At 42.3% G+C, this 15,130-nt stretch overlaps 1 long non-coding RNA gene across 1 annotated transcript in view; it reads right to left on the bottom strand.

The window, feature by feature from the left end:
• The window catches only part of LOC122557705 (uncharacterized), a 117,625-nt gene extending 103,041 nt beyond the window's left edge, over positions 1-14,584 (bottom strand). Inside the window, exon 1 of the long non-coding RNA XR_015760128.1 lies at positions 14,382-14,584. This is a non-coding gene — a long non-coding RNA (uncharacterized LOC122557705). The remainder of the gene's footprint in view (positions 1-14,381) is intronic.
• Between the last annotated feature and the right edge of the window lie 546 nt (positions 14,585-15,130).

Raw genomic sequence — 15,130 nt, 5'->3', positions numbered from 1 at the left:
TTAATGCCCAACCATAGCAAAACATCAAAAGGGTTTCATAAAGGATTTGCAGGTGCAGTCTGGTCAAGAAATATCAGGGTATATGCCAAATGTTTGGTTAAAGAACTAGTGTTGAGAAGCATCTTAAAGGATGAAACAATGATTGTGAGGCAAAAAGGAGAAATCTGTACAGCTGTGAAGGCATAGCCATCAACAGTAGGATGATTTAAAACTGAAGATTTGTATGAGGCCTGAATTGGAGCGCTTTTAGAACAGGAGAATGCAGTATTGGATGCTAGGTACCAGCCGCTAATGGCTTGTATAGTGCTGCCAATAATCTCCCTTTCTAGTGCCAAATCTAAAGGCCTGACCAATTATCAGAGTGAGAGGATAAGCCAATAGAGAATCTTAACAAGAAGAGGCATTTGTCTTACAGAAGGAATTGTCATTTATTTCCTGATAGCAACATATAAAATTACCAGTAACTATTTAGGCACAATTCCAACTCTCAGGAGCTAGCGATCATATGTCTGTATCTATTGAGACCTCGTACTAGATTGCCCAGTCTTCCACCCAAAGAACATGTTATATCTTCAAATTGGGTAGAAACAATGCAATTTTAGCATTAATTCTATCAGAAATATTGTCTTATAGACATGGAAAGATATAGAGCTAGGGTTAGGGACAGGACAAGATGGGCTTTGGACACAGAGAATTTTAGATTGAGATATTTCTTGACCAAGAACCAATGTACATCCTTAAGCATGAAAGTGGGGTGGGGAGTGAAGGGTGAATGGTACTTGATATGAATTATAGAACAAATAAGCTGCAATTTGTGGTGGAAAAAAGAGGTCAGTAAACAAAGTGTTGGAATAATCAAATGTAGATGTAATGGAAGAATGCATTAAGGTTTTAGCAACAGATAAGCGAAGGCAGGGTGAAACTGGGCAGTGAAATTGGTTGTGGAGATGAACTAGGTAATCTTGGTGATTTATGGGATATGTGATCAGAAGCTTAGCTCAAGGTTAAATATTACACCAAAGTTATGGACATTTGGATTCAGCTTCAGAGAACTGCCTGAGAAAGGGATGGAGTTAATGGCTAGGGAACTGAGTTTGTGTTGTGGACAGAATACCTAGCAGTTAATAAGGTTCTGTGTAAAAGGTAAAAACACACGATAGGATCACATGGGCCTGATTATTAGCTTGGATAGAGGAGTGGCTAACTAATAAAAAGCAGAGAGTCGGGATAAATGGGTCTTTTTTTTCTAATCGGCAAGGTGCAACTCGTGGGGTGCAACAGAGTTTGGTCCTTGGGTTCCAACTATTGGGAAAGTAAATTGTCATGAAGAAATAAGAAATTTAAAAATGGAAATTGATAGGTTCAGTGAATTGGCCAACATTTGGCAGATGACGTTTAATGCAGATGAGTGTGAGTTTATCTATTTTGGTTAGGGGAATGCAAAAGCAATGCATTATTTAAATGGAGGTAAAGTTCATACTGCTTCAGTTCAGAGAGATCTGGGCATCTTTGTGCTTGAATGGCAGAAAACTAGTATGTAAGCGCCACAGATAATAAGGAAGGCAAATAGTATTTCGGCACTAATTGCAAAGTAATATTTCACCTAAATTGGAAGGGGACTAATATGCTGGCAGGGAGATTTGCTAGAGCTGCTTGGGAGGATTTAAATTAGTAAGGGGGGTTGGGACCAAGAGGGATAGTGAGGAAAGAGATCAATCTGAGACTGGTACAGTTGAGACCAGAAGTGATTCAGTCAGGGCAGGCAGGGACAAAGCAGAGAACAAAATAGGACTGAAAAATTGAACTGCATTTATTTCAATGCAAGGGGCCGAACAGGGAAGGCAGATGAACTCAGGGCATGGTTAGGAACATGGGACTGGGATATCATAGCAATTACAGAAACATGGCTCAGGGATGGACAGGACTGGCAGCTTAATGTTCTAGGATACAAATGCTACAGGAAGGACAGAAAGGGAGGCAAGAGAGGAGGGGGAGTGGCATTTTTGCTAAGGGATAGCATTACAGCTGTGCTGAGGGAGGATATTCCTGGAAATACATCCAGGGAAGTTATTTGGGTGGAACTGAGAAATACAAAAGGGATGATCACCTTATTGGGGTTGTATTATAGACCCCCTAACGGTCAGCGGGAAATTGAGAAACAAATTTGTAAGGACATCTCAGTTATCCGTAAGAATAATAGGGTGGTTATGGGAGGGGATTTTAACTTTCCAAATATTGACTTGGACTGCCATAATGTTAAGGGTTTAGATGGAGAGGAATTTGTTAAGTGTGTACAAGAAAATTTTCTGATTCAGTATGCGAATGTACCTTCGAGACTCTTGGGAAATAAGGCAGGGCAGGTGACTGAGCTGTCAGTGAGGGAGCACTTTGGGGCCAGTCACCATCATTCTATTCGTTATAAAACAGTGATGGAAAAGGATAGACCAGATCTGAAAGTTGAAGTTCTTAATTGGAGAAAGGCCAATGTTGACGGTATTAGGCAAGAACTTCCAAAAGCTGATTAGGGGCAGATATTCGCAGGTAAAGGGATGGCTGGAAAATGGGAAACCTTCAGAAATGAGATAACGAGAGTCCAGAGACAGTATATTCCTGTTAGGGTGAAAGGAAAGGCTGGTAGGTGTAGGGAATCCTGGATGATGAAAGAAATTGAGGATTTGGTTAAGAAAAAGGAAGAATATGTCAGTATAGACAGGATAGATCGAGTGAATCCTGAGAAGGGTATAAAGACAATTGGAGTATACTTAAGAGGGAAATCAGGAGGGCAAAAAGGGGACATGAGATAGCTTTGCCAAATAGAGTTAAGGAGAATCGAAAGGGTTTTTACAAATACATTAGGGACAAAACGGTAACTAGGGAGAGAATACGGACTCTCAAAGATCAGCAAGGCAGTCTTTGTGTGGAGCCACAGGAGATGGGGAAGATACTAAACGAATATTTTGCATTAGTATTTACTGTGGAAAAGGTCATGGAAGACATAGAATATAGGGAAATCAATGGTGACATCTTGCAAAATGTCCATATTACAGAGGAGGAGGTGCTAGATGTCTTGATATGCATAAAAGTGGATAAATCCCCAGGACCTGATCAGGTGTACTCTAGAACTCTGTGGGAAGCTAGGCAGTGATTGCTGGGCCTTTTGCTGAGATATTTGTATAATTGATAGTCAGAGGTGAGGTGCCAGAAGACTGGAGGTTGGCTAACGTGGTACCACTATTAATGAAAGGTGGTAAGGACACGCCAGGGAACGATAGACCAGTGAGCCTGACGTCGGTGGTGGGCAAGTTGTTGGAGGGAATCCTGAGGGACAGGATGTACATGTCTTTGGACACTACGTGCTGACCACTTCCTGATGGACTTGTGGTCAAAGGTGTTTTTCTTTATAAACTTCTCCACGAAGGACAGATGATACGGAACGGTCCAACTACTCGGATCGTTCCGCAGCAGCGAGGCCAGGCCCATCCTTCGCAACACCGGGGACAGGTAGAACCTCAGTACGTAGTGACACTTGGTGTTTGCGTACCGGGGATCCACGCACAGCTTGATGCAGCCACACACAAAGGTGGCCATCAGGGTGAGGGTGGCATTGGGTGTGTTTTTTCCTCCGTTGCCCAGATCTTTATACAGTGAGTCCCTTCGGACCCGGTCCATCTTTGACCTCCATATAAACTGGAAGATGGCCCGGGTGACTGCAGCGGCACAAGTTCTGGGAATAGGCCAGACCTGTGCCACGTATAATAGCAATGACAGTGCCTCACACCTGATGACCAGGTTTTTTTCCCGCGATGGAGAGCGACCGTAGCTTCCATCTGCCCAGTTTCTGCCTCACTTTGCTGATATGCTCCTCCCAAGACTTGGCGCACGCCCCAGCCCCTCCGAACCAAATACCCAGTACCTTCAGGTGGTCGGTCCTGACGGTGAAGGGGATCGAGGATTGGTCGGCCCAGTTCCTGAAGAGCATGGCCTCGCTCTTGCCTCGGTTTACATTGGCCCCCGAGGCCCGTTCGAACTGGTCACAAATGCACATGAGTCTGCGCACGGACAGCGGATCCGAGCAGAAAACGGCGACGTCATCCATGTACAGGGAGGCCTTAACCTGCAGGCCCCCGCTGCCAGGAATAGTCACCCCTCTCAGGCTCGCATCCTTCCTGATGGACTCGGCAAATGGCTCTATGCAGCACACAAACAAGGCAGGAGAGAGGGGGCAGCCCTGCCTGACTCCAGATCTGACTGGGAAGCTATCTGATTCCCACCCGTTGATTGAGACTGCACTGACAATGTTGGTGTAGAGCAGTCTGATCCAATTGCAGATTCCCTCCCCAAAGCCCATTTTGGAGAGAACATCTCTCATATACCTGTGTGATATCCTGTCAAAGGCTTTCTCCTGGTCCAGGCTGATCAGGCAGGTGTCCAACCCTCTGTCCTGCACGTAGGCGATCGTATCCCTGAGGAGTGCGAAACTCTCAGCAATCTTCCTGCCCGGCACAGCACAGGTTTGGTCAGGGTGAATCACCGACCCTAGAGCAGACCTGACCCGGTTGGCGATTACCTTTGACAAAATTTTGTAATCTGCATTCAACAGTGAGATTGGTCTCCAATTTTTGAGTTCCTCCCTCTCCCCCTTCCGCTTGTAGACGAGGGTGATGATGCCTTTCCTCATGGATTCACTCATGGTACCTGCCCGAAGCATACTGACATACACCTCCAGCAGGTCCTAGCCAATCAAGTCCCACAGAGCGGAATAGAGCTCGACCGGTAAGCCGTCGCTTCCGGGAGTTTTATTCTTTTCGAAGGACTCGAGGGCCTTGGTCAGCTCGTCCAGAGATAGCGGCTGGTCCAGCCTCTCCCGTGTTCTGTCGTCTAAAACACCTTTGACCACAAGTCCATCAGGAAGTGGTCAGCACATAGTGTCCTTGAGACCCTTCGGGAAAAGGAGAGGGCGGATCCTATTGAGCGGTTCCCTGAGCAGACTGTCAAAGCCATTTGGCAGAATGCCTCATCGCCAGAACTTTCCAACAAGCACCAAGACATGGCTTGGCTGGTGGTGAGAAGGGCTCTGCCTGTGAGATCCTTTATGCACGCCCGGACTCTCAGCCGCACCACACGCTGCCCTCGAAGTGGCTGCGGGGGGGACGAGACTGTCACACACCTCCTTCTGGAATGTGCCTATGCCGAGGAAGTCTGGAGAGGAATGCAGTGGTGTTTGTCGAGGTTCGTCCCGAGCAGCGCCGTGACGCGGGACTCCGTACTCTACGGTCTGTTCCCCGGGACGCACACCGAGACGAACATCAACTGTGCCTGGAGGATCATCAACTCGGTGAAGGACGCTCTCTGGGTGGTCCGAAACCTGCTGATCTTCCAGCTGAAGGAGTTGACCCCGACTGAGTGCTGCAGACTGGCACATTCCAAGGTCCAGGACTACGTGTTGAGGGACGCGCTGAAGCTTGGGGCAGTTGCCGCCAAGGCGCGGTGGGGAAAGACCACTGTGTAAAGTCTGCCTGCCTAACGAAGAACAGGGGGCCCATTCAGTCATTTGGGCTCTGCTGACGCCTCAGCTAATTATATGGGCATATGATGGAAAAATGTACAGACCTGTATAAAAATGATAAGTTTTGATCTCTGTATGTACATGTTTACATATGTATGGCATGACCAACTGTACAGACCATCAAATTATTTTATGAATAAAGTATATTTTTGAAATAAAAAAAAAGTACATGTCTTTGGAAAGGCAAGGACTGATTAGGGATAGTCAACATGGCTTTGTGCGTGGGAAATCATGTCTCACAAACTTGTTCAACTCCAGGGCATCAATGTGGACTTCACCAGTTTCCTTATTTCCCCTCCCCCCACCTTACCCAAGTTCCAACCTTCCAGTTCGGCAGTGTCCTCATGACCTGTCCTACCTGCCAATCTCCCTTCCCACCTATCCACTCCACCCTCTCCTCTGACCTATCACCTCCATCCCCACCCCCAATCACCCATTGTACTCCTTGCTACCTTCTCTCCAGCACCCCGCCCCAACCACACACACACACACACACACACACACACTCTCACTCTCTCTCTCTCTCTCTCTCTCTACCCTGGAGGCTCCCTGCCTCCATTCCTGATGAAGGGCTTTTGCCCGAAATGTCGATTTTCCTGCTCCTTGGATGTGGTCTGTCTAGTGCCAAGTATCGTTTTAGTAAGACCTCCTCATTTTTGCACTGCGTTACATTTGAAATAAATGCCAACAGTCCATTTGCCGTCCTGATTAACTACTGCACTTGGATGCTCACTTTTTGTGATTCTTACACAAAGACTCCCAAATCCATCAGTGATGCAGCTTTCTACAGTCTTTCCCATTAAAATGACATTCAGCTCTTCTTTTCTCCTGCCACTGTTTATAATATCACATTTTTCCTTATTATATTCAATCTGCCAAGTTTTTGCTGCTCACATCTATCTCTATTCCTCTGTAGATTGTATCATTCTCGTTACTTAACTTCCCATCTATTTTTGCGTCATCTGCAAACTTTTTGTATCATCTGCATCCAAGTCAGTAATATGCATTGTAACTAATCATGGCACTAGCACTGATTTCTGTAGCACTTCACTAGTTACATATCATCATCCTTAAAATGCTCCATCTATCCCAATTCCCTGTCTGCTATTAGTTAACCAACCTTCGATTCACCTTTGGAATAGCCTAATGAATGCTATCTTATCAAACTCTATCTAGAAATCAAAATATATTACATCTATTGGTTCTCCTTGATCTGCCCTGTTTGTTACCTCCTCAAAGAATTGTCATGAATTTGTCCAGTATGATATCCCTTTCATAAAACCATGCCAACTCTGTTTAATGATGTACTTCTGAATGTTTCACTATTACATCCTCCATAATAGACTCTTACATTTACTCACTGGCCAGTGCTAAGATAACTAGCCTAGAGTTACCTGATTTTTTGTTTCCCTCCTTTTTAAATAAGGGAGTTATATTGCCAGCTTTCCAAACCTCTGGAATTTTCTAGAATCTAATGATTCTTTAAAAACCAACAGTGATTCCGTTATTTCTGTAGCTACTCCCTTTAAATCCCAGAATGTAATCCTTCAGGCCCAAGTGATTTGTTAGCTTTTAATCCCATTAGTTTCCCTTTCATTTATGCTGTGAAATAGTTGATGTATTTATTTCCTCTTGCTCCCCCCACACACACCACCTTCCCCCCATCCCCCCACCCCCAAACTTTTATCTCTATGATTATTTGGTATTTTTCAGAATACAATTAGTATACTCTACCACAAAGACTGATGAAAAGCATTTATTCAACCCCTCAGCCATTTCCTCATTCCACACTATTATTTCCACCATCATTGTTCTCTCAGGGGCTATGCTCACTTTGGCCTTCCTCTTCCTTTATGAAATGCTTGCTACCCTTTTTTATTGCTTGCTAGTTTGCCCTCATTGCTTATTTTCTGCCATTTTTATTATTTTTCTGGTTATCTTCTGTTCGTTTTTTAAAACTTCCCTCACCTCTGGTTTACCACTAATCTTAGCCACATTGTAGTTTTCTTTGAATTTGATAACTATCCTTAACTTCGTTGCTTAACCGTGATCATTTTATCCCCTTCATTGAATCCTTCCTCTTTATCGGGATATACTTTGGGGGAGAGATATTAACTGTTTTCATAAATGTTTGTCACTGTTCCTCAACCAACTTTTCTGTTATTCTTCTTTCCCAGTTCTCTTCAGCCAACTCTGCTCTCATCCTTATGTAATTAGTCTCATTTAAATTTAGCACAATTGTTTCCAACCCAAATTTCTCACTCTGACACTGAATAAAATTCTACACTGATTGATGTTCTCTAAGGGATCTTTATCTAAGCTAATTTATTAAACTTACTAAATTTAATAATACCAGATCCATAATAGCCTAATCTCTTGTTGGATCAACGTCTCTGGGTAACTCTTCTGAATACACTCTATGAACTCTTCTTCATTGCTAACCCTGAGAATTAAATTTTCCCCATTTACATGAGAATCATGATTAATGTACATTTTGTATGTGCCCTGATTTATTCTCTGTCCTACAAAACAAATACTGTTAGGAAATCCATAGACTACTCTCACTAGTGTATTGTCTTTTTCCTCTTACCTCCATCTATATGGATTCTATTTCATTCGATCCAAGATCATTTCTTGCTGCTATAACTATACCATCTTGTACTAACAACAGTACTCCACCACATTTCTCTTTCTGCCTTTTTTTTGAAAAGCCACAAACCTTTGAATATTTAGTTCACAGTTTTGATCAACATATAACCATGTCTCCAGAATCACTATGAAAGTTTGTGTACCTTTAGGACAGTTGTATTTCTTGTCTATCCTTCTACACCTTCCCCCATCCACCATCTCACTTACTCAAAAGCTTCAAACTCTATGCCACCTCCTTATTTATACTTTGTACCATCTGTCTTCACGCAAATGTTAATGGGTACTGGAATTGTCTCCATCAAAAATTATTGAGTCTGGAACCTAGCTGAAAATATGAAAACAGATTGTTATCTTTTTGTTGGATAAAGCAGAAGAGCTAAGATAAGAAAATAGAATGAAGAAGCAGATCAGCCATTGTCTAATTGAACAGCAGAACCACACAAGAGGCTGAATGGCCTCCTCCTGTACATGTTCCTCTGAGAAAACTCAATTCATTATTCATTAAAATAAAAATGCCTGAAAAATTGATCTGAGTGGCATAAATGTGTGAATTTCTACAGAGCATGACAAATACATTCTTAATAAATACCATGTCAAGTTTTTAATGTTGCAAATTCAATAATGACGTGCAATTGCTGATGATTCTCAAATTACAGTAAAACATCAGGTAATGTATGTCATTTACTCAGGGAAAAGTATATGGTGCTTGTATCCTTTCAAACAACATTTGGGGCAAGGTCTATGTGACCTTGCACTTGGTTATCTTGTAAGACAGTTCCCTCAGGCAGTCAACTCCAATTTTCAGTTTAATGTTGTTGCTGTTACTTTGGGAAATTGACGTGCAAAGAAAAAAAAAGTGCATGGGAAGTTTTTTTCCTTTTAAATCTGAGGAAGTTGTTGAATTCACAACAAGGATATGCTAAAACAAAATCCTTGAAGAAAGACTTGCCTTGACATAGCGCACACAACCCCAGGATTACCCAAGAGAATCCTTCGAAGAATGCACTTTGGAAGAGCAGTTAATTTGCATATGGCAAAGTCCCACTAAGGACAGCATGATAAAGATCAGAATTCTTTTTGTAATGTTTCAGAGGATAAATATTCATTGGGCCACTGGAGAGAACTCCTGTGGTATTTTGTTGAAATAATCATCGAATCTCTGCAGTGCAGATGTAGGCCATTAGGCTGTTGAGTCTGCATCAATCCTCCAAATAGCATACCACCCAGATCCACGCACCCCCCCCACCCCTACCCCATTCCCATAACCCCACATTTCCTCTGGCTAATCTACCTAGCCTACACATCCCTCAACACTATAGGCAATTTAGTACTGCCAATCCACCTGACCTGCACGTCTTTGGACTGTGGGAAGAAACCAGAGTACTTGGAGGAAACCCATGCAGACAGTAGGAGAATGTGTAAACTCCACATAGACAGTTGCCCAAGGCTGGAATTGAACCGGGTACCTGGCGCTGTGAGGCAGCAGTGCTAACCACTAATGTCATAGGATCTTTTAAATCCATCTGAAAGAGCAGATTAGGTCTTGATTTAAAATCTCATGCAGGACCAGCACTAGTGCAGCACACCATCACTCCCAGCTGGAGCTTCAGGCCAAGTGTTTGTACTCACATCTCTGGAATGGAATTGGAAATACAATTACAAAAACCTTATAAACTTGGCTTGACTAAGAAAATGTACTTTCTCTCATTTGATTAATTTAAATGTGCACTTTAAAACATATCTGGACTCAATCCTGAGTTCAACAATTTTACAGTATAACCTCTGCCCTCATTTTGATTTGCTTTTCTCTCTTGTTTCTCTCTTAATTGTTTTCCTTGCTTCTGGTCAACAGTTCTTTAGGATTCTGGCATTCACACCTCCTAAACACATTTTTTTTTTATTTGTTCAATTGCTACTAGTTTAGGCCTTGCACCATGGGCCCTTTGTCGTTTCATCTTTCCTGTCCTCTGTTCTATTAGAGAACTTCCCTTTTGTTCTTCCTCCCATCTTCCCCCTCTTTCAATTCACTCCAAACCTATTGCATTTCTAACTATTTCCTGTTATGATGAAGGTGACAGCCTCAAACATTAATTCTGTTTCTCTTCTCAGGCTGATTTTTATTGCAGAAAAGCCTTACCTTACCAGCTCCCTTTCAGTTCACAATCTAGCAAATACAGGTTTTTCTGCATGCCATAACCATCACAGTTCCTCATCCTCAAGTTGGACTCTAGGCAACATCAAGAGAATCAATAGTGGTGTACAAATTTATGATGGGTTTAAATAAGGTTGACAAGGAAAAAAAACTCTTCCTAATAGCTGATTGTATGATGTCCAAGGGATGTAGATTTAAGACATTGGGAAAAAGATGCAGAAGGAATGTGTTGAAGAGTATTTTTACACATTGAATGGTCATGATCTGGAGCTCACTGTCCATGAAGGTGGTGCATATGAATCAATCATTTCAAGGAGAAATTGGATGGGCACTTGAAGGGCAAAGCCTTACAGGGTTATGGGGAGTGAGACTGATGGCATTTCACAGTGGAGAGCCAAAATGGACTCTATTGCCCAAATGGCCTCCTTGTAGAGAGCAGACAGGAGGAAACTGTTTCCCTTGGCAGAGAGTTTTCATAGATTCAAGCTAAGTGGCAGAAAGATTAGAAGAGACATGAGGAAAATCTTTTTTTATGTAAAGGGTGGTGGGTGTCTGGAATTCGCTACATGGGTTAGTGTGGAGGCAGAGACCCTAAATTCTTTTAAAAGTACCTGGATCTGCCTTTAAGGGCTGTAAACTGCAGGGCTACGGGCTGTGTGCAGGAAGATGGGATTACAAAGGACATCTGGATGTCTTTGTGTTGGCATGGACAAGATGAGCAAATGTCGCCTTCTGTGGTGTGTCATTTCTACGGTTCTGTGCAATAAATGATGCTGTGCAAATTGTTCTATTTAATGGATCTACTGATATTCAATCTGTATAACTGAGAGGGGCCCTCCCCAGTTTAGAATGAGGCATTCAATTGAACATTGTCAGATTGTAAGAGGAAACAAACCACTAATTCCTTCCCTCTCCTGTTGCCCTTTCCCCAGCCCAATCCATCTGTACTGCTTTTCCATGCCTTGCATTGCTCTGGGCTGATTCCCATTGGGTGGAATGAATGAAGTTGGAGGGAAGTTATAGTTGAGTCCAGGAACATAAGTAATTGACTTGTTGTCATTAATTGTTATAGTTATTAAAACTGACCTTTGTTTCCTTCAATAACCTCTGATGACTGTAAGAGTCAAACATTCATTTGCCTGCTCCTTTTCATGCACTTGGAACCTGAAAAGTGAAATGGGGGAGAGTGGGAGGAGATAAGAGAAAGATGGAGGAACAAGAGGGTGACAGGATGATTGGAAACTCTGGAGGAGTGGGAGGATGCAGTGCAAAGTTATGGTGATGAGGGAGAGGATGGGATGAGGAATGGGGAAGGAGAGGTGAGAAAGGGTGGTGGGAAAGGGCAGGAAGGGGAGAGTGGTAGCAGTGATGGGGAACGAGAGGGTGGTGGGTATGGAGGGATGGTGAGGAAGAGAGTGTGCCCTTATTAGGGCCTTGATCTCTATAACATGTGAAAGTAAAACACCCCCTGCATTAAAAGCAAACGACTGATAGGGATCGGTTATGGTAATGTTTCCTGAATGATAAAAATGCTATCTCCAGCCACATCGGCTGGGTTGTTTGGAATGCAGGTTAAAAGCCTGGCCCTGATTCCAGAGTGGATTCTACCAGCATCACAGAGCACAAAGCCAACTCTGAACTCAATGACATTCACTGCTCAATCAACTGCTCCAAAGTTTGTATTGTAGGAAAGAGCATACATTTATATGGCACCCTTTATAACATCAGGGCAAGCCCCTCCCACCACCTCAAAGGTCTTTACAATGGTTGAAGATTTTAAAATGGAGGCAGTCTCAACCTGGCCTATCCAAGCAGTGATGAGTGAGTATTACATTATTTATTTTTGAAATGTCAATGAAAGGTTTACTGGAATTGCAAAAGGGTGAAAAGTACACAGATCTCACATTCCAGCTAACATTCCTTTCTTGCTGTTTATCTAATGTCAGTGAGCCTATGTCTGAACTGTGCATATGATGAAAGGATAGAATTCAGTTTGATGCATGGGCTGTGAATGAGACGCATTTGCAGCACGAGTACGGCAGCTGATGTTGCTAAACCGAAACTTCTACAACCTGGTAACAAAATTCCTTGCCACTGTTAAAAGTCTGGCCATTTTGGTCAAATTAGGACATATACACAACACAGGAAAAAAAGACATTCAGCCCATTGTCCTACACCAGCTCACTGAAAGAGCTATCTAATTAGTCTTTCTCTCCTTTGCTTCTTCCCGATATCCCTGCAAATTCCTCCACTTTTCCTCTCTGGAAAGTTATAATTTGTTCTACTTCAGGGAAACATTCAGGCAGTGTATCCTAGATCATAATACCACATTGAAACCTTGAACCCTTTAGGGCTTCTTCTTTATTATTTTAAACCTGTGTTCACTGGTCATCAACTCTCCTGCCATCAGAAATTTCCCTGATCAGTGAATCAGGTCCCTCCATTAATGTGAGCATAGAGAGAAACGTTTGCATTTGTAATATTTTTCAAACCAACCTGTACAGCCATATTGTGACACACTTCTGGCATAGGTGGGACTTGAATTTTCTAGTTCAGAGGCAGGGATGCTATCACTGTGACACAAGATACCACCAACTTGTCAATTATGACTAGTCTCAGAGGGAATTGAATTTATATTTGAAAAGTCAGAGAAATTTGAATGAGAGAAAGGGAAAAGTACAATGGAGGGTATGATTAATTGGACAGCTCCAGATATGATGACTGATTGCCCTCCTTCTGCTGTATGATTTTATGAACATCTCAAAGCACATCACAATTTGTTTTTATTCTTCATGAGATGGCAAGGTCATTATCTTTTGCCTATGTCTAACTGTCCTTCAGATACCCTCTTGAACTGCTGCTGCCCATGTGCTACAGGGACACACACAGTGCTGTTAGGAAGGGAGCTCCAGGTTTAGGATCCAGTAACAGTAAAGGAAAAATCATATAGCTCCAAGTCAAGATGGTATATGGCTTGGAGAGGAATTTGTAGATGGTGCTGTTCCTAAAAGATCTGCAGCCCTTGCCCTTCTCGATGGCTAGATGGATTTGGAAGGTAGTTGATGGAGCTTTGGTGAGTTACTGCAATTCATATTGTAGAAGATATCCATTATTGCCACTGTGCAGTGGAAGTGAAGGGTGTGAACATTAAAGGAGGTGGGTGGTGTGTCAATAAGACAAATTGGTGTTGATTTCTTGAGTTGCAATCATCCAGGTCAGTGGAGGGTAGTCCATCTAACTCCAATCTTGTGCTTTGTTAATGGTAAACAGTCTTCAGGGAATCAGGTAGTGAGTCACTCACCACAGAACTCCTAGACTCTGAGCTACCCTGTAGTCACAGCATTTATGTGGTTGCCCCAGTTCAGTTTCTGATGAACTATAAACCCCCAGGATATTAATCGTGGTAAATTAAGCAAAAATCATCCCATTAATGTTGAAGGCAATTCTCTCTTGTTAATCTGTTTCTTACAGTTCAAGTTTTGAAACATGAAATTTTGTTACATTTTCATTCAGCCATTAATTGAATTTCTTTTTAAAGTCATCAGTCTCTATGGAGGATCATAAACAAACTAAGTGGTTATTATCACAATGTTGTGTGTGGGCGCTTGCTGTGTACAAAGATGACTGCCAAATTTGTATAATTGCACAGTGGTTACACTGCACAGGGTTTTGTTGGTTATAAAATCACCTTGAGGTTGTGGAAGGAACCATGTAAATTAAATCTATTTCTTTCTCTACAAATATTGGACTATCAGGTGCTACCAGCTTAGCTTTCTTCACCAGGTTCCACTCGACAGAAAGACAAAGTGGTGTTTAACCCAGCTTAAGGAAGCTTGTTGGATCATTGCAACGTTTAAGGGATCAGCAACCAGCATTTGTCACAGATCAAACTACATTGCTCCCAGAATAGCAGGGTGTAAGTTTAGGATCACTCCACTTAGACCGTATGCTTCAAAGGAACGGTAACCAGCAGTTAAAACACATTCACAGCAGAAAATAACATTTCAACAATACCTTTAAGATCACAATGTAACCAAATCCACATCACAGTTAGAAGCTTCATGCGTAAGGTTGGAAGATAAAGTGAAAAAATAAAAATGCTAGAATCTGACTCAGAATAATTTCTGCTGTATTATAAGATCATTAGTGCAAAATAATACTGTCTGCCTGAGGCACTATTGAAACATAGAATACGCACCAACCCAACAGAGGTATTTTAGCACTACTTTTCTCAACAGTAATCTTTGTGTAAAATAGTCTGCTAGTCTGCTATCTATTTCTCCCCTGCCAATGGATGAATTTCTATTTGTTTATGCACAACTAGGGCAACCACCTTGAATGTCAATGCTGCATCATCACTCAAAGGTCACTCCCAATGCGGCACTTACTGAACTTTTGTTTTAACTTTGATTTCTTATTATTTATTGGTAACCAAGCATTCTATTAACAGTTGAGTGTTGTCATTTTACTTTTTTACAATTACTTCATGACTAGATCTTTCAGCTTCTTTGAAACATGCTAAATCTGTACTGGATGCAAGTTCCACAACATCTGATCACATGCCACTGCAGCCTTTCTCCATGTGATAACATTGGTAGGCTATCCATCTGTGGAGGGCATCACACGGTATGCAGGTTCCAAATTATCTTCATCTGATGCCCTGTTCACATGAACTTGCCAACATGGTAATAAATGGGAAAAATATAAAAAAAAACATTTTAAAGTTATTCTCACCTCCTGAACCCAAGGCAATGTTGAGAATA

The sequence above is a fragment of the Chiloscyllium plagiosum genome, unplaced genomic scaffold (genome assembly GCF_037043375.1).
Source record: "Chiloscyllium plagiosum isolate Xiang-an unplaced genomic scaffold, Cpla_swu_hap1 HiC_scaffold_18, whole genome shotgun sequence".
NCBI lineage: Eukaryota > Metazoa > Chordata > Chondrichthyes > Orectolobiformes > Hemiscylliidae > Chiloscyllium > Chiloscyllium plagiosum.
This window is presented reverse-complemented; position numbering and strand designations above follow the sequence as displayed.